Raw genomic sequence first — 22,182 nt, forward strand, 5'->3', positions numbered from 1 at the left:
ATGATGGTAGAGTCTGAGGCCCAATGTGTGAAAGTAAAGTACATCCGTTGCACAGGGCTCCGCTCAGAATATGGTCTCAGGGGATACTTGTCGAATAATGTGGCAGTGCCACCTATGGGCAATTGAGCAAATCTAGTTCAAGTGGACTCTGGGATTACCTAGTGAATGACTGATTTTGTAGGTGAAATTTTTCCTGGTGCTTCTGTGAGTTGACTTGCAAACTGGGAGGGAACTGATGCCACCAGATCTCTGAGTAGTCTGCTTCTTTTTTTGCAGAAATCTATCCAGGCTGATCTTTCGCAGCAAAAATCCATTCATTTGGACGAAATGAATCTTTGACAGTTGAGACAATTCATAAGCATCTTTTTATTTTTTTTAATGTTTATTTGTTTTTGAGAGAGAGAGGGCATAAGCGGGAGAGGGTCAGAGAGAGAAGGGCACAGAGAATCTGAAGTGGGCTCTGCACTGACAGCAGAGAATCCCACATGGGGCTCAAACCCAGAAACTGAGATCATGACCTGAACTGAAGTTGACCCTTGACAGACTGACCCTTGACAGACCCAGGTGCCCCCATAAGCATCTTTTTGTGATACTGCTCTTTCAAAGATAAAATGAGATTTCTTTTTTTTTGTTTTAATTTATTTTTTTAAAATAATCTCTACACTCAACCTGCAGCTCAAACTCACAACCCCAGGATCAACACACAGATGCTCTACCGACTAAGCCATCCAGGTGCCCCACTTTCTCTATTTTAGAATGCATTTTTGCTGACAAATTTTATCCCATTTTCCATTGAATTTTTCTATAATATAAAAGAATGTTGTGTCAAGGTATAATAATATCCCATTTAGGAATGAAGCTCACTTTCATCTATTTAAAGAGAAAGATGATAATTTGGGGATGACATTTGAGTAATACTCTCATTTACTATATGTCAGTTTTTCCAGAAATTAATAGTTTCAAGTCTGTGCAGAACACAATAGTCCTCTCCACTCAAAGAACAGGGACACCAAATGATCTTTGAGGGTCCCTCAAAGCCTCTTACATTTAAAATTTTTTTTAACGTTTGTTTATTTTTGAGAGAGAGACAGAGTGTGAGTGGAGGAGGGGCAGAGAGAGAGGGAGACACAGAATCCGAAGCAGGCTCTAGGCTCTGAGCTGTCAGCACAGAGCCTGATGCGGGGCTCAAACTCACGAACTGCAAGATCATGACTTGAGCTGAAGTTGGATGCTTAACCGACTGAGCCACCCAGGCACCCCTAAAGCCTCTTATATTTAAAGAAAAGGTAGTCAAGTAGGGGCATCCACAATAGAGCAGGGGTAGGAGCACAGTGCTGGGAATCTAGAAACTAATATTCTAATTCCAAGATTTTTACAAAAATTGAGGAATCAGACACAAGTCATGATCTCATTTGACCCAAGTCTCCTATTTTCAATGTGAGGTGACTGAAATCATTTCTAAGGTGACTTGAGACTATAAAATTCCACAACTTAATGCATTTGAATTCCATTCCATGAAGATAATTTCAGGTTACTTCTGCGAGTATAGTTTTCAAGTTTCGGACCAATAATGTAAAGAAAATACAGAAATAAGTCCTTTTTTAAAACAATTTGCATACTTACACACCTGTTCTGTGAATAGAATTCCAGTCTGTATTTATAGAAAAATATAATTCAGGCAACCAATGCTATATAAAAATGCATTTAGACAACAAATAAACTCATAGTACATGCAACCTGGGAACTGTATTTATATGAAGATGCCAGTAGTCTGGGGAAAAGAAAACATCAAATATGAATGTGAAGAATATGTCTTCCTTACTGCTAAAAGAAAACAGCCTAAATGGCTAACAGTTTCTTTTTTTAATTTTTCTTAAGTTTACTTATTTATTTTGGGAGAGTGAGAGAGCATGAGCAGGGGAGGGGCAGAAAGGGAGAGAGAGAGAATCCCAAGCAGGCCCCATACTGTCAGCTCAGAGCCCCATGTGGGGCTCGAACACACGAACTGTGAGATCATGACCTGAGCCAAAATCAAGAGTTGGACGCTAAACCGACAGAGTCACCCAGGTGCTCCAGTGGCTAACAGTTTTTATCAATATCATTGGATGTGCAAGGAAATATTTGAATGCTTCAAATAATATCCTACACAAATTATTCGGTATTTTAACTGAGAGCGTAGTTTCAGATTCCTGAGAAATCTCACAAATTAGAGCACATACACCTTACAGATGCTAATTTTCAGGATATTTCCCCAACATCTTGTTATTATGATCTGCTAACATTGCCAGGGTCTTGCTTGATCACCTTGAGGAGAATCTAGGCCACCCTCACATTGAGACCACCATGAGAACAATATTATGAGATGGTCACCAGCATTGTTGTCATTTCGAGCTAAGTATGGCATTGTTTGAATGTGATCTCACATGAGCTTGTATATAGCTCACTTAATTCAAGCAAGGACCAAGTAAGTAGGATTAGACCCTGACTATAGGGTCTTCATATGTTAAAGTAAGGTTTCACAAAATATTTCCTAAACCAACTAATCGCTTGTTGTTCTTGACTGGATTAACCACATTTTTCTCTACTTCCCTTCATATAGAATATCTTGCCTACCCATCTTCTCTATGGCAAATTCCTATTTACCATTTCATGCATATATTACCTCCTATAGGAAGTTACCCACATTGCCCCAGGTTCAAACAGTTACCTCCTTTCTTTCATCCCATAGCATCTTGCATCTAGCTGCATTAGAGCATTCACATGCTGCATATGTTTGTGCTTCTCTCTGCTCAGAATTTGATCAAGCACTGGTCCTGTCAAAGCACATTCCCGGAGGGTGTCATGGCATGAAGAAGTGACAAAACACTACTAAAATAACTTGGATTTGGATTGGTAGTTCATTCAGGCTTGCCAAAAACTACTTATACAAATTATGGTATGCACGGTAGTCTAGACTGTACTTTTACGTAGAGATTTAAAGCAAAAAGGGACGCCTGGGTTGCTCAGTAGATTAAGCATCTGACTTCAGCTCAGGATCTCACAGTCCACGAGTTCAAGCCCCGTGTGGGGCTCTGTGCTGCCAGCTCAGAGCCTGGAGCCTGCTTCAGACTCTGTGTCTTCCTCTCTCTCTGCACCTTCCCCACTTGGACTCTGTCTCTGTGTCTCTTTCTCTCAAAAATAAACATTAAAAAAAATTTTTTTTAATAAATAAATTGGATTTGGATTGCTAGTTCATTCAGGTTTGCCAAAAACTGCTTGCACAAATCATGGTATGCACACTAGTCTAGAGTGTACTTTTAAGTGGGGATTTAAAAAGAAAAGGGGCACCTGGGTGGCTCAGTAGGTTAAGCGTCCCACTCTTGATTTTGGCTCAGGTCATGATCTCATGGTTCATGGTTCATGGTTTCGAGCCCCACATCAGGCTGTGTACTAACAGTGTGGAGCCTGCTTGGGATTCTCTCTCCCTTTTTCTGCACCTCACCACCCCCACCCCCGAGGCACGCATGCGTTCTCTCTGTCTCTCTCTCTCTCTCTCTCTCTAATAAATAAACTTTAAAAAAGGAAAGGGGGGTACCTGGGTGGCTCAGTCAGTTGAGCATTTGACTTCGGCTCAGGTTATGATCACACAGTTGGTGGGTTCAAGCCCTAAGTCAGGCTCTGTGCTGACAGCTCAGAGCCTGGAGCCTGCTTCAGATTCTTCTCTGTCCCTCCCCTGCTCATGCTCACTCGCTTGCTCTCTCTCTCTCTCAAAAATAAATATTAAAAAAAAAAGGAGGAGAGCACCTGAGTGGCTCAGTCACTAAGCGTCTGACTTTGGCTCAGGTTATGATCCCATGGTTTGTGAGTTTGAGCCCCACTTCAGGTGACCACAAGCCTCACTTGGGGTGACCCTGCTTCTCTCTCTCTCCCTCCCCCCCCCCTCTCTCCCCCCCCTCTCTCCCCCCCCTCTCTCCCCCCCTCTCTCTCTCCCCCCCTTCTCTCTCTCCCCTTCTCTCTCTCCCCCTTCTCTCTCTCCCCTTCTCTCTCTCCCCTTCTCTCTCTCCCCTTCTCTCTCTCCCCTTCTCTCTCTCCCCTTCTCTCTCTCCCCTTCTCTCTCTCCCCTTCTCTCTCCCTCTCCCCGTCTCTCCCTCTCTCTCTCCCTGTCTCTCTCTCTCTCTCTCTCTCTCTCTCTCTCCCTCTCTCCCTCTCCCTCTCCCTCTCCCTCTCTCTCTCTCCCTCTCCCTCTCTCTCTCTCTCTCTCTCTCCCTCCCTCTCTCCCTCCCTGTCTCCCTCCCTCTCTCCCTCCCTCTCTCCCTCTCCCTCTCTCTCCCTTTCTCTCTGTCTCTGCCCCTCCTGGGATTCTCTCTCTCTCTGCCCCTGACTCATTTGGGACCCCCCCCCTCAAAAAAAAAAAAAAAGAAAGAAAGAAAAAGGAAGAGATGAGGAAGGGAAAAAGGAAGGAAGACAGGAACTCATGGTCAGTTCTTAATTATTCTATTGGGTACCATTTATATGTGAATTCATGGTATAGCTACATGCCATTTCACTAACCCTGATATAGTAAGCTAGATTCCGTAGTAAACATATTATTTTCACTTAGGATAAAATTATCTTACATGAATACAGTTGCAAGATCCTTTTTTTAAAAAGTGTATTTATTTGTGTTGAGAGAGAGAATGAATGAATGAATGAATGAATCCATCCCAAGCAGGTTACACACTGACAGTGCAGAGCCCAAAGCAGGGCTCAAACTCACAAACTGTGAAATCATGACCTGAACTGAAATCAAAAGGCGCTTAAATAACTGAGCCACTCAGGAGCCCCAGATATAAGACCTTTATCCAAGGTGCTTTAAAACTCTTTTGTCCTGCTTTTCTATTTGGAAATATATTCTAACTTTACCATAGATTTTCTGATCTCCAGTTCTCTATTTTCTTTCTATTCTTCACTTTTTTTCCTTGGTTTTTTGAACTGAACACCTTAAAAACATATTACAAATTTTGGATAAGGTAATAAACCATGTCACTCTTTCACAGGAAGAAAAAGGACTTAATTTTGCATTACTTAATTCAGAATTTCGTATTTCAAATTTTTTTTTCATGAGCGCTCCTTTGCAGAGAAGTTTGATATTTCATAGATTCAGCAGAGCATGGAATTGGTGTGGGATAAATGTTATGGTGGTAACAGGTCAGAAAAGCAAGAAACAAAATATAATTTTGTAACATATGCATGTAAGACAAATAAAACATTTTATGAAGCTCTATGTATTAATTTGTATAAAAGAGACATATTTCCAAGGAATCCTGTCATCAGTCTTCCCCTGTGAGGTTAGTCCTTTCTGTTTCATTGTCACATAGATCATTTTGTCATTCCACTTAGTAGTCTGAGTAGAGTTTTTCCCCTGTAATAACTTTTGGGTTAACTTTCACATTTTCTGGCTTCATGATATATTATAGACATATTGAGACAAGGGTATTGGATCATTTTTATCAGTGTTTCCTGTATGATATGTGTATTTTCTGGCAACACTGACAATGAGGGTTTAGGGAGGCAATCTGTTAACTCTTCTGATTAATGATGCCCCCACCCTTAGGTTTCCTTCATTTCTTATTGTATGCCATCAGTCTTGATGTGAATTTTGACAGGCACATCACAGTACTCTGCCTGATTTTCCTGAGTGGGCTGCTCCCTTTCTGCAAACTCCCAGATGTTGGCTTTGTTGCCAACCGTGGCTGACATTAATGCTGGCACTCATGATGATCCTTGGTGATTTCTGCAAGATTTCATAACACTGGGGGGCAATACCAATATCCAGTGGGAAAAAAGTGGTACCTATTAAAGAGCAAAGGGGATTGTTCTTCCTCAGAGGGCAGACCTTAATGTTAATACCTCCCAATAGAATAATCAGTTTATGGGGCGCCTGGGTGGCTCAGTCGGTTGAGCATCTGACTTTGGCTCAGGTCATGATCTCGCAGTCCGTGGGTTCAGGCCCCGCGTCAGGCTCTGTGCTGACAGCTCAGAGCCTGGAGCCTGCTTCAGATTCTGTGTCTCCCTCTCCCTCTGCACCTCCCCCGTTCGTGCTCTGTCTCTCTCAGTAATAAAGAAACATTAAAAAGAAATAATCAGTTTATGACAGGGTTTCATCCTATCAGGGAATGATCCTATCATTCCTATCAGTATTGGAATTGGGTTTAAGATTATAGCTCGTTGGCTTCATACCAACATTTCAGAACTCAGATGTGGCTGCAAGGATTCTCTCAAAGCTGGAGAGAATGTTTTGGCCTCTCAGGTAGCTGAGTGTGATGTCAGGAATGTTAACAGCAAAGAGCGTTCCAAGCAAAGCATTTGCTGTTTTATATATCTAACCTAAGAGCTAAAGTGGAAGCCGAAGCACTAATATCCAGAGATGGAGGAGTCAAGGGGCCGCTGCCGCCGTTTGCTGCTTCTGATGGATGCCATTACTGATGCTCTACGATCATTGAAGTGGCAATGGCATGTTATGGGGCTTTGGTAGCATTTTAGTTGTGTCACTCCTGTCACATTGAATAAGTCATTTACACCTCTTAGGGCCTCAAGTTCATCATGTGTAAAACATGACCTAAAAGTCTTGCCTTTTTTTTTTAAGTGTATGTATATATGTATGTATGTATTTAAGTAATCTCTATACCCAACTTGGGGTTCAAACTCACAACCCCGAGATCAAGAGGCACATGCTCTTCTGACTGAGCTAGCCAGGCACCACATCCCTGCCTTTTTACATAAGTATCATGAAGAGTAAATGGAGTAATTATGCAAACACATTTTAGGAACAGTGAAGTATTATAAAAATATAGTGTGTTATTATCCGTTTGCTCATTCCTCACCCATTCAGTATTTACTGAACATTCACCATGTGCCTCTGGAGTTGTTGACACACTGGGTTTTGTGAATAGAAGGGATGGGCAATTGAGGGTAGCTGACTAAAGAATACTTGAGGATTTCATCCTTGATGAGCATAACTAGGTTCTATAAATGGAGCCAAGGATAACATGTATTTTTAATGAGTGAAGCTTGTTAATGAAGTCCTTGAGGGGCGCCTGGGTGGCTCACTCTGTTAAGTGACTGACTTCAGCTCAGGTCATGATCTCAAGGTTCGTAGGTTCAAGCCCCGTATCAGGCTTTGCGCTGATGGTGCGGAGCCTGCTTGGGATTCTTTCTCTCCCTCCCTCTCTTTCTGCCCCTCCCCACTTGCCTTCTCTTTCCCTCTCCCTCCCTCCCTCCCTCTCCCTCTCTCTCTCTCTCTCTCTCTCTCTCTCTCTCTCTCTCTCTCTCTCTCTCAATAAATAAATAAATAAGCTTTAAAAAAATAATAAAGTCCTTGAAGGTCTCAAACCAGAAAGCTCACTCTGGAGGATATTCAAAGAGTATGGTGTCTCTGGTTCACATGGGAGTGTGCATTTCTCTTACGTTGTTCTTTCTTTACATGAGCAAAGGATTTACATGATAAGTTTGGACAAGAGTACATTTTATAAGTTCTGTGAGGGAACACACCTCAAATCATTTAAGAAGAAACTCTCATGTGGAAGGAAACATAGTAGGACTTTTTCTGTTATGGAAATTTTGCACATTTTTATATTTTAATCCTGCCATTTGTATCTTTTATAGATTACATGCCCATGAGAGCTTTTATTAAATTGCTGGCAAAGTTAAACATAAATTTTGGTGGTGGGGCCCCTGGGTGCCTCGGTCAGTTAAGCATCTGACTCTTGGTTTCAGCTCATGTCATGATCTCACTTTCAGGGGTTCAAGCCCTGCGTCAGGCTCTGCGCTGACAGTGTGGAGCCTGCTTGGGATTCTCTGTCTCCCTCTCTTTTTCTGCCCCTCCCCTGCTTGCACTCTCTCTCTCCTTCTCAAAATAAAAAAATAAACTTTAAAAAATAAATAAATTTTGTTGGGTACTTGCACTTTGCTGGTCATCAAAATGTATTGAAGAAATCACTTGGTGGCTCAATTAATTGGATCAACATTCTGTATTCATGACTGAAAAGTGGACCTATTATATAAGCTCTTTCTTGACACAGAATTGTCCATTTTGTAAAAGATTCAAAAAGTAAAAAATGTCATTAAGTAAAATCATTTTCACACTGCTTGTAACACTGAATTAGCATAGATCCACCAGGAAGCAATTTGTTGTATTAATAAAGCTGAAGGACTTTATATATTTGTTTAAGCATTTAAAATTTTTCCTTTGATGGTGTGATGTGATTCATTGCATACAGGAGAGAGCAGAATGAGCTTATACATGCTCACTTCTTTTGAAAAGAATATTTGAGATTTTCACTAACATATATTTTGTAAGATAAGTAATAGCTTACACATTTACTTATAATTCAAAAAAATAGGTTCACATTTTTTCTCCTACCCTGTCTCTAGTCACATTACCCACACATCATTCAAAGTCACCAAGAGCAGCAAATGTCACTTTCTTCCACAGTTCTATCTATATCAGGGGGAAATATATATATGCATATTTTATGGTATGTATGGTATATCCCGTGTATGGTATATCCATATAGTGCCCATCCTTTCTTTTTCCTGCTTTTTTCCTTTTTTTACCTAAAACAAGTTGGAGATTGCTTCATATAAGTACATGATGACTTATTCTTTTCAATGATATTTTCTTCTATGAATGCACAGTAATTTACAGATCCAATCCCCTATTAATGAACATTTGTCTCCAGGTTGCTTTTATAAACTATGCTACAGCAATAATCTTGTGGAGGGGAAACTGCATGGCTCAGTTGGTTAAGCATCCAACTCTTGATCTCAACTCAGATCTTGCTCTCAGGGTCATGAGTTCAAGCCCCACAAAGGGCTCTGCAATGGGCATGAAGACTACTTTTAAAAAAAAAAAAAAAGAGGGGTGTCTTGGTGGCTCATTTGGTTAAGCATCCAACTTCACCTGGGGTCAAGATCTTATGGTTTGTGAACTCAAGCTCCATGTCAGGCCTTCTCTCTCTGCCCCTCCCCTGCTTGCTCTCTCTCTCCCTCCCTCTCTCAAAAATAAACATTAAAAAAAAGAATAGTCCTGTACATGTATGATTTTCCAAGAATGCATACAAGTATAACTTCAGAATAAATTCCTAAATGTAAAATTGTTGATTCCAAGGATATGCGCTTTTGCAATTTTGATAGTTTTTGTCAGATTTGTATTCCCTTCCCTCTCTCATAATCACAGGAACATTCATCAATTTATTCTTAACCAATATATTCCATTTTACCTCTGTTTCAAAAGTGTGCATAGCTAATTGACAATGATGTGAAACTTTCATTTTTTAATGTTTGAGTAATTATATGTATTGTCAGTGGTTCATTTATATATGGTTCATTTGTAATGCCAACACCGCTCATTGAAAAGTGAAAACAAAATTCAGTAAAAAATTCTTTAAAAAATAAAGAAGGACATCTGAGAACCTATTCTGGTAGCTACTGTGCCTCACCAAATTGATTGGCTAAATCAGAGATCATTTTAGTTTACCTATTAAAAAGTAACTCAAATATTCTTGTAGAATGCAAAACATTTACCTGATCAAATGTTGCTACCTTTTACTTTTATTAAATCAGTTCTTTTCTTGTTTTTTAACTTTATTTATTTACTTTGGGGTGGGGGGGTGGGTAGCAAGGGGAGGAGAGAGAGAGAATCCCAAGCAGGCTCCATGCTGTCAGCACAGAGCCCAGTGCAGGGCTTGATCCCAACAACTGTGAGGTCACGACCTGAGCAGAAATCAAGAGTCAGAGGCTTAACCAAATGGGTTAGCCCCAGTCAGTCCTTTATTTTATGTGACTGCTTTTATTCCTTGTATATGGAATAGATATTTGTTTGTGAAGTAATATATACAAAAATATTTGCCCAAAGCAATCTGAGTTTGAATCCTCTATGCTGATGAAATTTGAACATTAGTTGTATCAGTAATTAAGTTGTTCAATTTTTTTTTTAATTTAGCCTCCCCAAAACACCTTTCTTTGAAAGAGCACAAGCAGGGGAGATGCTGAGAGAGAGAGAGAGAGAGAGAGAGAGAGAGAGAGAGAGACAGAGTGAGAGAGAGAGAGGCACAGGGACAGAGGATCTGAAGTGGACTCTGCACTGACAGCAGAGAGCCTGATGTGGGGCTTGAACTCACGAACTGTGAGATCATGACCTGAGCCGAAGTCGGATGCTCAACTAACTGAGCCACCCAGGTGCCCCCCCCCCCAAACACCTTTCTTATGTGAGGAGATATCTTAAAAGAAATCCCAGCAACAGTGCTTGAAATGCACTGGGGAATATTTTTATCAGCTAACCTGTCAGGAGGTAGCTTGTGTAATAGGGTGTCTTCAAGGAATCATGTCTCATTCTGTGTTCCTACTCCATGATCCTTTGCTCATATTTCAGCCATGAAGCAGGAAGAAGAACCAAAATCTTTTTACTCCCAAACCTTTTCCCTTGCTCTCTTCTTTTGAAGACTTTATATACATCTCATTGATCTCCAGAATTGCCTCTCCTCTGGCCACTGGCTGAAAGAGAAGCAAACCAGCAGCTAATTTAGCTTTCCAGTTTTTTTAGTAAAGGAAGGCAAGGGAGAAGGGGTTGTAAATGGCTTCTGAGTAGCCAATCCACAATTTCTGCTGCTGTGTGTTCACCTGTTAGAGAAAGTTCAAAGCACTTCGAATAAATATTTTGAGAAGGACTAGTGCCTTTGGGAAAATTGCAGGGTAGCAAAATCTTTTAATGTACTGTGTGATCTTGGCCAGGGAAAGATTTTCATGTGATTTTGTTACCCTTTTGCGGCAGAAATGTGAGAAAGTTCTCTGGCTCAGATCCCATATTCTCTCAGGCTTTACACTAAGGCAATTTGTACCATAAGTGTGTATTTTTGTTTCTTAACTATCAAAGGTGTAGACCAGGTCCCATGATGCCACTCTTTTCAATGAAGCAAAGATAGCTCATCTGAAATATGGAGGTCATTTAAGACTCTGTCCTAGACAATTAGATGTGATTCTGTGAAAAGAATTCACACTCTCAGAATAGGGGTACTTTGAGAAGAAAAGCTTAAATTAGTTGTCATTCATTACTTTAGAGATGAAATAAAAAATGAATTCAACTAACAGTTTTCTGAGGCCCAACAATTTATTTTTTTCTAAAGTGCTGTTGTTTTTTTTTTCTCTCAATTTTGCCTGCTGACTGTGTTGGGATATACTATGCTGGACTTGTGTCTCCCATTATGTTATATGATGTGACCCAACAGAAGGCCTGCATTGCTGGCTTGTACTTCCCCTTGGATCTGCCAAACCTGTGACAATTTATTCTTTGTCAGTCATGACTTCAAACGGACCTATATGTGCAAGGTCCACATATATACCACCCCCTGCCACACACACTGCCATATGTATGGAAATCAGAGTGAATTATGAGAAAGCATTTGATACAGTATTTTCGTAAATTGTCCTAACATGTTTGATGAATTCTGAGGTTTCATCTTCTTTGAAACCAAACCATAAGCTGAAGAGTGAGGAGGGGACAGCTCTTTCTCAGAGTAGAATTCTAATTAATAATTGGCTCAGGAATGATGAAAGTAGAAAATATCCACTTCTTGGTCAATCCCAGATAATCCTTATTGGATGTTAAAATTAATAGGACAAAGTATGACAGTAAACACGATATTTGCCTAGTCTCAAAGTACCTCCACACAAGATACATATTAGTAAAAAGGGGAAAATGGTAACTTCACAGTAAAGAGACCTGACAGACACCACCTTAATGGAGGGATCAAGATTAGCATTGCCAGTAACAAGACATACTCTCATCCTGCCCCTCCTTGTGACAGGATGCACTGAGAAGGTCCAGCATTCCGTCTGACATCCTGATGGCTCTCTACAGCCTTCCCTCTGGAACCCTGGATTCCTTCACTTCTTTTGCCAAGGTGACCTCCAAGCTCTGATACCTTCTTGGTCTATCTAGTCTCAAGGTCATTTCTCCAGGAGATTTCTAGGTGCATTCTTTGTTCAGAAGGCTGAGCTAGTATAAGGAAGGATATAAAAAGAATAAGACACTGTAGCTGGCCTCCCTGCCAGGCTGTCCCTCTTCGTCAGAATTACCTACCTACCATCCGGTGGGGAGCCAACCACCCGTCCTTGCCCTGGCACAGCCTTGGACACCATGCCCTCCTTTCTCCCCTTGAGCTAAAAAGCATTCACCTTGAAACTCCCCACTCAGCACTAGAGAAGTTCCGAGGCCAACTCTCATACCTGTAACAGTAAATTAGCTTATCCATTGCGACGCTGTTCTTTTGGCCTCTGAAAGCAGATTTTGCCAAACCCATTGTAAATTTTCAGGGCTCTGTTGGGGGTGAACAAAAATATAATTTCTCTAATACAGGAATGAGGCAGTGTTGCCAGACGCCATTTTAAGAATCCTGCATAAAAAGCTTAGCTACTGATAACTCTGCCTGCTTTGTCCCAGCCGAAGAGGAAATAAAAGCAGAACAGGAGGTGGTAGAGGGCATGGATATCTCTACTTGCTCCAAAAATCCTGGCTCCACCAAGAGAAGAGCCCAGAAAAGAAAGTTCCCCAGCCTTCCACATTCTTCCAATGGCCACTAGCCAGAAGACACATCAACAAGTCCCAAAGAAAAGAAAAAGAGGAGGGGCGCCTGGGTAGCTCAGTTGGCTGAACCTCTGACTTAGGCTCAAGTCATGATCTCATGGTTTGTGAGTTCTAACCCCACATCAGGCTCTGTGCTGTCAGTGTGGAGCCTGCTTTGGATTCTCTCTCCCTCTCTCTCCCTGCCCCTCCCACTCTGTCTCTCTCTCTCTCTCTTAAATAAACTATAAAAAAGACAGGAATGCCTGGGTGGCTCAGTCAGTTAAGTGTCCAACTCTTGATTTCGGCTCAGGTCATGATCTCACAGTTAGTGGGATAGAGCCCTACATCAGGCTCTACACTGACAACATGGAACCTGCTTGGGATTCTCTCTCCCTTTCTCTCTCCTTCTTTCCCCCCACCAAAATAAACATTAAAAAAAAAAAAAAGAAACCTGGCTAACTGAACAATAACAGTAAGGAACAGTCAGAACTAAGAGATGGTCCATTTTAGTATATGAAGCAGCCACTCACCACAGACCCTGTTGATGTTGTACCACAGTATGGACACAATGATTTCTGCTGCTGGGTTTGTCAGCAGGAAGGCCAAGTCCTTTGCTGTGAGCTCTGTCCCCAGGCTTATCATGCCAAGTGTCTGAGACTGACATCAGGACAAGGGGGACAGACTTTGTGCAGAATTTCTGAGTGTGAGAGAAGATTACAGTAGTAGAATACATTGAGACTCAGGGTGAAGCCATGACAATGCTCTCCATCCAACATTCACCCTACCTGCTCACGTTTGCCATTCAGAAAATGAGACAGCCAAGGACAGATGCATTCCAGAAGCCTGTTCCCTTGGAAAAGCATCTTGACTATGTGAAAAGCATTTTCCATCCTATGGACCTTTGTACATTGGCAAAGAATGCTAAAAATAAAATGTATGGCCGCACAGCAGCTTTCCTGGCCAAGGCAAAGTAGATTTTGTACAATTGCATCATTTATAATGGAGGAAGTCACAAACTGATGCAGATAGCAAAAGTACTCATCAAAATCTGTGAGTATGTCATGAATGAAATCAAAGTATGTCCCGTAGGTATCTAGCTGCTTGCAAAAGATGAGATAACTGGTTTTATGAGCCTCGTAGCAATCCACATCTTTTGGTCTGGGCAAAACAGAAGGGGTTCCATTCTGGCCTGCAAAAGCTCTGAGGGAGAGAGATGGATAGGTTGATGCTCATTTCTTTGGACAACATGACAGGGCCTGGGTTCCAACAAATAATTGCTACTTCATGTCTAAGTAAATTCCTGTTTCTGTGAAAAAGACAAAATGCATCTTCAGAGGTACCTGGCTGGCTCAGTCGATACAGCAAACAACTCTTGATCTTGGGGTTATAAATTTGAGCCCCTCATTCGGTGTACAGATTACTTAAAAATAAAATCTTTTTATTTTTTGTATAAAGTTTATTTATTTTGAGACAGAGCGAGAGAGAGAACACGCACAAGTGGACAGGGGCAGAGAGACAGAATCCCAAGCAGGCTCTGTGCTATCAGAACAGAGCCCAACAGGGCTTGATCTCATGAACAGGGAGACCATTGCTTGAGCCAAGATCAAGAGTCTCACACTTAACCATCTGAGTCACACAGACACCCCAAAATCTTTTTTTAAAAAACATCTTCAACAGTGAAATGCAAGAGATGGAAGTGTGCACAGAGAACATCTGCAGGAATTTTAGGGATTTTAATTACTTTTCCTTATGTAAACCCTACAGGCCCAACAGCCAACCAAATGCTGCTCGACACCAACAACCCTGGCACCAGCACCACCAAGATAGACAAGCAGGAGAAGGTCAAGGTCAACTTTGACATGACAGTGCCCTCCAAGATCCTGATGAGCAAACCCATGCTCAGCAGGGGCAAGGGCCGCAGGATCTCCTTGTCAGAAATGCCACACTCCCCAATGAGTACAAACTCTTCTGTGCACACAGGCTCTGACATGGAGCAAGATGCTGAGAAGAAGGCCACATCAAGCCACTTCATCGCCAGTGAGGAGTCCATGAACTTCCTGGACAAGAGCACAGCTTCACCAGCCTGGGCAAACATGACACAAGCCAGAGAGTTTACCTGGCAGTCCAAAACTGTCTCTCCTAAAGCATCAATGCCACTCACAACAAAAACAGATAAAAAGTCCACCACAGAAAGCACCCTGAATCTTAACTTGGTTTGAAGCAATGCCGAGATGGACCTAGAGGAGCTGAGTGAGTCGGTCCAACAGCAGGTGGCACCTGTTCCTGTCATCTCACACAACTGGACATAAATGAAATTTCAGATGTTTACATGGCTATATAGCACAGCGATTCAGAAGATTCTGAGAGGTCAGATAGTAGCAATAGTGTAATAGTGACAATGAGCAGAAGTCCAAGAATGAGCCAGAAGATGCAGAAGACAAAGAGGGTAGTCGGATGGGCAAAGAGCCATCTGCTGTCAAATAAAGCTCCAACCGGCAAACCCAGTGGAGACTTAGGAAGAGCTAAAAAGCACCTGACCAACCAGTGAGGAAGCAGATCCAGGCTCAAAAAAAAGGGAAGTCCTCAGCATGAGAAGGACTTTTCAGAAAAAGTGAAAGCCTCTGGAGTCCCCCGGTGACTCATTTGGTAGAGTGACCAACTCTTGATTTCAGCTCAGGTCATGATCCCAGGGTTGTGGGATCGAGCCCCGTGTTGGGCTCCACACTGAGTGTGGAGCCTGCTTAAGATGCTTGCTCTCGCTCGCTCTCTCTGCCCCTCTCCCCTGCTCACTTGCTCTGTCTCTAAAATAAAAAATAACAAAAAAACAATGAAACCCTTGCCTCATCCCATAAAGGATAAACTGGAGGTAAAAGATGAGATGGATCCCCAACAGTACATTTGGGCCTGGACTCCGATTCAGAGAGTGAACTCGTCATACATTTAGGAGACCATTCTAAGAGAGGGACAAAAAAATAAGATAGAACCCAAATAACCATCTCCCAAGCAAGGTGAAAGAATCTGTAACAGATTGACAAGAATATATAACCATAAAACAAAATGAAAGTAAAGAAGTCTGTACAAGATGAAGGTGGAATAGTAAGGTGTGGGAAAGTGTATGCACGGAAATACATACTGTTTCAGCCTTTAGAGTAAGCAAAGTTGGGCTTTCATTTTGCCTGTGAGCTTCCCAATAGCCAAGGCAAACAGGAAAATACAGTCCCTTGAAAGATCTCATATTTTTTCAAAAAAATAAAAAATATTCCAGCTGGAAAAAAAAAAGGAATAAGACCATTGAGCCTCCACAAGTTCAGAGCTTGGCCAAGGATGTATAAATATGAGCGCGTAAACATATGACAAATGTAACTAAGTTCTGTGATGTAAGTAGAAGCAATATCAGCACAGGGCTGGGCCTAGAAAAGTAAGCACTTATCATCATGACTAATAGACTTTCTCAAGATCCTGTGTATCAGTTACATTGTACTGATAGTATTAGAAAATCAAGGATCAAAGAAAGTCACTCAGATGTCAGATGACAGTGAGTGACAGAAGTTAGGGTACCATTTCCCCAAGGGTGAAGGAAAAACATAGAAGAATGTGAATTAAAGATCAGCAAAGAGAATGAATATAGTACACAAAGAAATTCATCAATTTGTCATTAAGTAGAGGAGAGACTGTGATATAAAAATGATAAAAGAAGCACTAGTAATATCTAAATTAAATTCTTTGATTTCTTCTGGGGACATTTTGTCTGTATCCTGGTCAGATCTTTGTTCTGCTTTATAGCAAATTTTATTTTTTATTTTTTATTTTTTTAAAACAAACTTTTAAATGTGTATTTTTTTAAATGTTTGTTTATTTCTGAGACAGAGACAGAGCATGAACGGGGGAGGGTCAGAGAGAGAGGGAGACACAGAATCTGAAGCAGGCTCCAGGCTCTGAGCTGTCAGCACAGAGCCCGACACAGGGCTCAAACTCACGGACCGTGAGATCATGACCTGAGCCGAAGTCGGACGCTCAACCGACTGAGCCACCCAGGTGCCCCAATGTTTATTTCTTTAGAGAGAGAGAGAGTGTGTGTGCACATGCATGTGGGAGAGAGGCAGAGAAAGAGAGAGAAGCCTTAGCAGGCTCCATACTGTCCGTGCAGAACCCCAACATGGGACTTGATCTACAAACAAGAGATTATGACCTGAGCGGAAATCAAGAGTCAGATGCTTAACCGACTGAGCCACCCAGGCACCCCTATAGCAAAATAAATTCTGATGAGTGTTTGTTGCTTTACCCTGAACAAGTGGCTCTCTCACACTTTCTCATGCGTATCTCACAATAATTCTGGGAGATAGGTATGAGAAATACTGTCCTTTCATAAACAAGAAAGCTGAGTCTCGGCAAGGGCTGGGAGTTAGTCCACATTAACCAGGTCCAGTGCACAGTGAACCACATCCTCATATCACACTTCCTGCTCCACGGGCTGTGCTCTTCCTACACCACCACTCAACTCTTCATAAGTTAGTTGGGGAAACAAGCTGTCAGTAGTTGTGGTCTGACAGGGTTTTGATCTAGCCTCTCTGTTTAAACTTCTGGACTCTCAAGCAACCCAAAAATGAATGATAGGGGATTTCTAGTAAAACCCCAGAAAATATAGCCTTGAAGGTGGTCCCCTGGAATGGTGTTAAGGATCAGTTAGGGAGGGGCGCCTGGGTGGCTCAGTCACTTAAGGACCTGACACTTGATTTCCACTCAGGTCATGATCTCACCCTTGTGGGATTGGACCCCACATCTGGCTCTGCTCCGAAAGTGAGGAGCCTGCTTGGGATTCTCTCTCCCTCTCCCTCCCTCCCTCTCTCTCTCTCTCTCTCTCTCTCTCTCTCTTTTTACTCTCAAAATAAATGAATAAACTAAAAACAAAAACAATTAGGGAGAAGTCTTGCCAGGCCAAAGGTCTCTTCTCTCTCATGAGGGTTTCAGGAGAGTAGCCGTCTCTTTCTTCCTCCCCACCTTCCCCTCCTCTTCCTGCTCAGCGCGAATTCTGGATGCCATTGGCATTCTGGGGAATCAAGAAAGCTGACAAATGTGTTATTCTTCCTCCAAGCTGCTCATTACTTTATCAGACTTAATTTATGTAGTGAGCATGTCTTGTAGAATGGTTCTTAGATATATTCCTTTTCTGATATTCTCCAGGAAAGACAAAATGTAACTCACACGGTGCAATAGATTGTTTTCATGAGGCTGCCACGTCTTCGAAGGATGACTAAAACGTGCTGCATCCTGAGAGATAGGAGAGAACAATACAGACCGGTGACAAAGGGACCCATACAAATGTCCTTTCAGAGGCTTTCACTCATCAGTCAATACCCACCTCCAGATACAATTCCATTCATCACATTAAAATGTGTAATTCCCCCCGTACAGCATATTGTTGGTGAAAACATTTCTCACAGGTGTTTGACATTGTTTACTTTTTAGTATGATATCTCCACACCTTCTTCCTTTGAGGAAGGTGTTGACATCAGGTTATTTCTTCTCAATGAGTGCACTGTCGTCAAGTGGAGGCTCAATCATACATAGACTTTCCGTAACCACTCATAATCCCGCCTTCTGACTGACTCATCCTGAAGCCTCTTGCAGTTTTCCTGAACCTCTCACTATACCTATGGAACTTTCCACAAACTATTTAGACTGTGGTCACGAGGAGGCACCAAATCAGGCAGAATGATTATGTGTGGAAAGTATCTGAAGGTTGTGTGACCACAACAGGCAACCTGATGAGCGCAAGGGGAAAAGGAAGGGACGGCATTCTGTCATTCCATGTTTCAGTTCCTCAGTCACACAACCTCTCTGGCTCGTGTTTTCTTACGTGTAGGCCCCCATTTTCCTTTATTTTATGCGTATAGAAAAGTATTTCATTTTGGAACTAGAGGCCCTCATTTCTCCCCTTCCAATCCCATCATTCTCTCTGCCATCCCCAGGGACCCCCTGTAAACTAAGTGGGACTAAGTTATTTTAACTCCTATTTCCAGATTCATCACAGATTCCTGTGGAATTTCCCTCCGTTAAGCTTCGGTTAGTAAATTAGACATCCTGCCTGCATCTGTTGAATCTCACTGAAGAGTGAAGACAACTCATTGCTGTTGGGTGGAAAATTGTTTATAGAAGCTGCAAAAACAGATTACAAGTACAAGAATGGGATATTTTAGCTCTTCTTTATGACCCATGTACTTGAACAGAATGAATAGCCTGAAAGCCTGATGACCTACATAAGCAGATTGGCATTGGCTTTGCTATGACCAGGTTTTCTCTAACCGTAGGCTCTGTACAGCTCGAGTTTGCTCCCTTTATAAGATGAATATTCCATTAGCTGCAATCTCCAGAGGAGCCATAGCAGCTTTGGGTAGTTTTTGTTTGTTTGTTTTGTTTTTTTGAGGAGTGGAGAGGGACAGGGAAGCTATCTCCCATAACACTAAAGGCACAATTCTAAGAAATAGGTATTTGATCACTGTTTTTTTGTTTTTGTTTTTTTTTTGGGGGGGGGGTTGGGTTTGATCATTGTTTATTAGTTTTCTTAATTTTAATGAGGGTTTCAGGAGCCCCTCTTTCTCTCCATCTGCTCCCCTCATCTTCCTTTTCAAAATTGTCTAGTAATGTTTTTTTTTTAATTTTTTTTAACGTTTATTTATTTTTGAGACAGAGAGAGACAGAGCATGAACAGGGGAGGATCAGAGAGAGAGGGAGACACAGAATCTGAAACAGGCTCCAGGCTCTGAGCGGTCAGCACAGAGCCCGACGCGGGGCTCGAACTCACAGACCGTGAGATCATGACCTGAGCCGAAGTCGGACACTTAACCGACTGAGCCACCCAGGCGCCCCTGTCTAGTAATGTTTTTAATTAATTTTGCTTTCATTTTTAAAACACAAAAACACTGTTTGATATCATTTTTATGTCATCATCTTTACAATCATACAACATTTTGAAATTGTAAAGCATATACCTGTTATTTTCTCACGAGATGAATCCATATAATTGCTTGAGTGCAATCTCATCGGCCACAATTAAACTGTACTTAGTGAATGCCCATGTACATATTTTACCCCAAAGGTTGCTACTAGTTCTTGACCCTCACCTCAAGGTCATATGTCAACCCTGCACAAACTTTATTCTAGGAAACCTTTCCACTGAATTCTCTTTTCCTTTTAACGGAAATTTTTTTTTTAATGTTTATTTTATTTTTGAGAGAGAGACAGAGTGCAAGCGGGGGAAGGGCAGAGGGAGACACAGAATCCGAAGCAAACTCCAGGCTTTGAGCTGTCAGCACAAAGCCTGACACGGGGCTCAGACTTACAGACCATGAAATCATGACCTGAACCGAAGTCAAAGATTTAACTGACTGAGCCACCAAGGCACCCCTGAAATTTTCTTTTTTTTTTTTTATGTTTATTTATTTTAGAGTGCACAAGTAAGGGAGGTGCAGAGAGAGAGGGGGTACAGAGGATCCTAAGCAGCGGGCCTCAAACTCAATAACTGTGAGATAACGACTTGAGCCAAAGTGGGACACCCAACCTCCTGAGCCACCCAGGTGCCCCTCCACTGAATTCTAACATAGGCCCACCTCTGAAACCCAAAAACTTCTGAAACTGAAATTTTTTCTTAGAAATTTTGGCACACAATTCTTTAGGTGGGGTAGGGGCAGAGAGAGAGAGAAGATTCAAAGGGGGCTCTGTGCATTCAGCAGAAGGCCTGATGCAGGGCTCTAATTCATGAACCATTAAATCATAACCTGAGCAGAAGTCAGACACTTAACTGACTGAGCCACCCAGGCACCCCTGGAGTGAAACTTTTTATTAAAAAATCATAAAAAGGTTCATGTGTTTGATTTCCTGCTGGTAGAATTACATAAAGTATGCACTATCCACTTCATTATCTTTCTGAAATCTGAAATATTTTGGTTTTCAAATTACATCTGACCTAAAGGGTTTCGAGTAAGAGATTGTGGGCCCTTACACACACACACACACATGCATGTGTGGATATGTTATAGGACATAAGTTTAAGAATTTCTAGGTGAGGGGTGCTGACAGTGAGGAGCCTGTGTGGGATTCTGTCTCTCTCCCTCCCTCTCTGCCCCTTGCTCACTCACGCTCTCTCTCAAAAATAAAATAATTTTTTAAAAGATCAAGAAAGAATTTCTAGGTGAAATTAACAGATGTCTTTTTTTCTTATGTCTTTTCTTTTTGACTTCCAATGTGAGGTGTAGAATGCAGTGTTTTCTAGACATATTTGAGTGAATAACTTCCTTATCAAGGAGCTTCTCCATGCCAAGTCAATAAAACTTTGCTGGAAAAATCATGTAAGAATAGACTCTCCCAGATCTGGAGGATTGCACAATGCTCTCATTTCCAACACTTGCAAAACCTGCATTTACAAGGTTATCTATTTTACCCACATTGCCAAATGAATGGCCTTTATTCAATCCCTATCCTCCCTCTTAGTATTTGACATGGTTGATCACATTCTTCTTGAGACTTTATTTGGCATCCAGGACACCACACAATCCTCTTATTCTACTGTGTTTTTTTTTTAATGTTTGTTTATTTTTGAGGGAGAGAGTGAGCGAGCAGTGGAGAGACCGAGAAGGAGACAGTGGATCTGAAGCAGGCTCTGCTGACTGTAGAGCTCAAACTCATGAACTGTTGAGATCATGACCTGAGCCAAAGTCCAGCACTTAACCGACTGAGCTGCCCAGGTGCCCTCCACTGCTTATTTGCTGCTGTTTCTATCTCCTTTGTTGGAATAACATCCTCTTAATCTGTAAATGTTTGAATGACTCAAAGTTCATGTCTGTAGATGTGTTCTTTTCTCTGTGTTTACTCTTTATTTAATCTAATTCCCAGGTCCCTAACCTTAAATCCTCCTATCTAAAAACCCCCAAATGTACATGTCTACCCTAAACCTCTCTGCTGATATCCAGTTTTCCAACTTTGAGGTTTAGTCTGCATTTCAATTTTACCATGTCGAGAAACTGAACTCCTGATTGCTCTTCTGTCCAAGTCTAATCCATTCCCCGGTGTTCTCCCTCTCAGGATGTTTAATTTACTAGCGATGCCCAACCAGCTCTTTGAGGCAGTGCCAGATTCATCACAAAATGCACATAAGCAAACAATGGTTCTTTTAACTTTGTAAATGTTTGGCCTTCATTTTGAGTCCCAATTCAACATGAAGGCAAAAAATTGAATTCAGCCATCACCATTATAGAATTGTCTTAGCCAAATCAATTTTAAACTCAGATGGTTAAGGATTTTTGCATATCCCTCTTTCTCTTAGGGTGGCACATAGGTTCAAGGGCTCATGTAAAATAATGGCATTTTAGAAAACTCTGGAAACTGTATTGTCAGCCGATCTTCATGCAGATGTCCTCTGGAAGGCACTTGACTCACCTTTGGTCACTGGCAGCTATCTATACTGGCACCTGACTCCCAGTTCTGCCATCATGTCCGGGCTCTGTAAGTCCATCCACCTGCTGAGTGTCCTGTTTCTCTCAGGCACGAGGCCCTTTACAGACCTTCACCATCTCTCAGCCCTGATGCACCGCCTTATTGGGAGATAG

At 41.8% G+C, this 22,182-nt stretch overlaps 1 pseudogene; it reads left to right on the forward strand.

Annotated features, from left to right (window-relative positions):
- On the forward strand, positions 1-22,182 carry LOC102954860 (annotated as a pseudogene).

This window comes from Panthera tigris, chromosome X (genome assembly GCF_018350195.1).
Source record: "Panthera tigris isolate Pti1 chromosome X, P.tigris_Pti1_mat1.1, whole genome shotgun sequence".
Lineage (NCBI taxonomy): Eukaryota > Metazoa > Chordata > Mammalia > Carnivora > Felidae > Panthera > Panthera tigris.